This window comes from Octopus sinensis, linkage group LG10 (assembly GCF_006345805.1).
Source record: "Octopus sinensis linkage group LG10, ASM634580v1, whole genome shotgun sequence".
In the NCBI taxonomy this organism is placed as follows: Eukaryota; Metazoa; Mollusca; class Cephalopoda; order Octopoda; family Octopodidae; genus Octopus; species Octopus sinensis.
In genome coordinates this window covers 32,743,297-32,745,796 of record NC_043006.1, presented here as the reverse complement: position 1 = coordinate 32,745,796, position 2,500 = coordinate 32,743,297, and positions in this window count along the sequence as shown.

The window sequence follows — 2,500 nt, the reverse complement described above, 5'->3', positions numbered from 1 at the left end:
AAAAAATGAAAAATATATAGAGGGAGGCAATAAGGTTACTATAGAGTTAAATTTATATATATATATATATATTTACATACATACACACACATATATATATATATATAGAAAAGATATATATATATACACATATACATATATATATACATATATATTTATATACATATACATATATATACATATATATATATACAAATATATATATACTTATACATACATATTTATAATATACACACTAATATATATGCATAATATATACACAAATTTAAAATGGCTGAAGACTAGCATCGCTCTTGAAATCCAAATATACCAACGTATTTGAATCAAATTCTTTGATCCATACAAATATATATATATATATATATTAGGGCGGCGAGCTGGCAGAAACGTTAGCACGCCGGGCGAAATGCTTAGCCGTATTTCGTCTGCCGTTAAGTGTTCTGGGTTCAAAATCCGCCGAGGTCGACTTTGCCTTTCATCCTTTCGGGGTCGATAAATTAAGTACCAGTTACGCACTGGGGTCGATGTAATCGACTTAATCCCTTTGTCTGTCCTTGTTCGTCCCTTCTATGTTTAGCCCCTTGTGGGCAGTAAAGAAATATATATATATATTTGTATGATTAAACAGTTGAAGGCGATGCCCCAGCATGGCCACAGTCCAATGACTGAAGCAAGTAAGAAGGAAAAACGAATATTTCGGTTGAATCGATACTGGACTTGATTAGTAATTATCGAATACAGAAAGAAAAAGGTGAAGTCGTTATAATTAAATAATGTAAGATATTTAAAGAACCACCGTACGATTTTGGGATATCTTCTACTTGGGTGGTTCAAATGAAATTATGCTATATCAAGTAGTAGCAGCCTCACTGCACATTAATACGGTGAAGATAAAATTTGACAGCTGTGGATATTATTATTATTAAAGCTCGGTGAACGAAGATGAAAATATAAATCGCGATTTATTTTAACTGTACACAGAATTTTGATCCTGGCGCGTTTCAGGATCTCAGGTTTCTCTGCACTCGAAGATGAAATCTCCAGGAATGCATTAAAGATAATATTGATATCAGCTCATTGCGGAAGTCTTAATTATATTTAAATCGTTCAATTTTGTTTAATGGTTTCAGGATTGGATTCCACTATGTAATTTTGATATCGAAATTTTTGATAATTATATTAAGCAAGCTGAATCTTAATGCAACCATGTTTCTTAGAGATGCGAAAAGTGATGCCTGCCTTTTGGGTAATGAACCGTTAAGAAAAATGAGTTTCGTCAACTCGCTAAATAAAGAAATTATCTTTTCTTTCAAATACTTCAATGAAAAAAGAAAGAAAACAATTACATTTTCGCTTCAATGTATCGTTTATTTCATTGCTGTTCTTTCTAAGAAACGTAGCTGGAAACTGTATCATTAAGAGAATTTAAATTGCTCTCTAGAATCGAGGGAAGTTTTCACAAACTAATTACATTAAATTCAAACATATATTGAAAATACAGGTCTTAGCGGACATAACCGAATTCAATATATAACAGACACATTCCAATAAACATAACACGAAAGGCAGTGAACTGGCAGAAACGTTAGCACGCCGGGCGAAATGCGTAGCGATATTTCGTCTGCCGCTACGTTCTGAGTTCAAATTACGCCGAGGTCGACTTTGCCTTTCATCCTTTCGGGGTCGATAAATTAAGAACCAGTTACGCACTGGGGTCGATCTAATCGACTTAATCCCTTTGCCTGTCCTTGTTTGTCCCCTCTATGTTTAGCTCTTTGTGGGCAATAAAGCAATAGGTATTTCGTCTGCCGATACGTTCTGAGTTCAAATTCCGCTGAGGTCGACTTTGCCTTTCATCCTTTCGGGGTCAATTAAATAAGTACCAGTTACGCACTGGGGTCGATATAATCGACTTAATCCGTTTGTCTGTCCTTGTTTGTCCTTTCTGTGTTTAGATACTTGTGGGTAGTAAAGAAATAGGTATTTCGGGGTCGATTAATTAAGTACGAGTTGCGTACTGGGGTCGATCTAATCGACAGGCTCTCTCCCCCAAAATTTCGGGCTTAGTGCCTAGAGTAGGAAAGAATATACATAAAACAAATTTGATGCCAATGGCATACGAACGGAGAATGTTGATGGGTAAAACCAGATACTGTAAAATATTGGGGTTTTTTCCTAGGGTTTTCTCCAAATCATTGATGTTTCACTTTAGAAATGGATGATATGTCAACCTTGTTCAATTCTAGCAATGAGCAAGCATTGTCTTGACCACACAACTGAATCCCATTGGATTGAGTGACCATCACTTTCTCCTTACATTGATACAAATTCTTTCTTGTGCCGAGAAGATAGTTCAGAATCTTATAGATAAGATGAGATGAAGACAACTTAGAGATGCAATGTAGTAAGAAACTTTATTTCTAACCACATCATTCTCGGTTCACTCCTACTGCGCTACACCTTGGGCAACCGTCTTCTACTATTACTTCAGGCGAAGTTA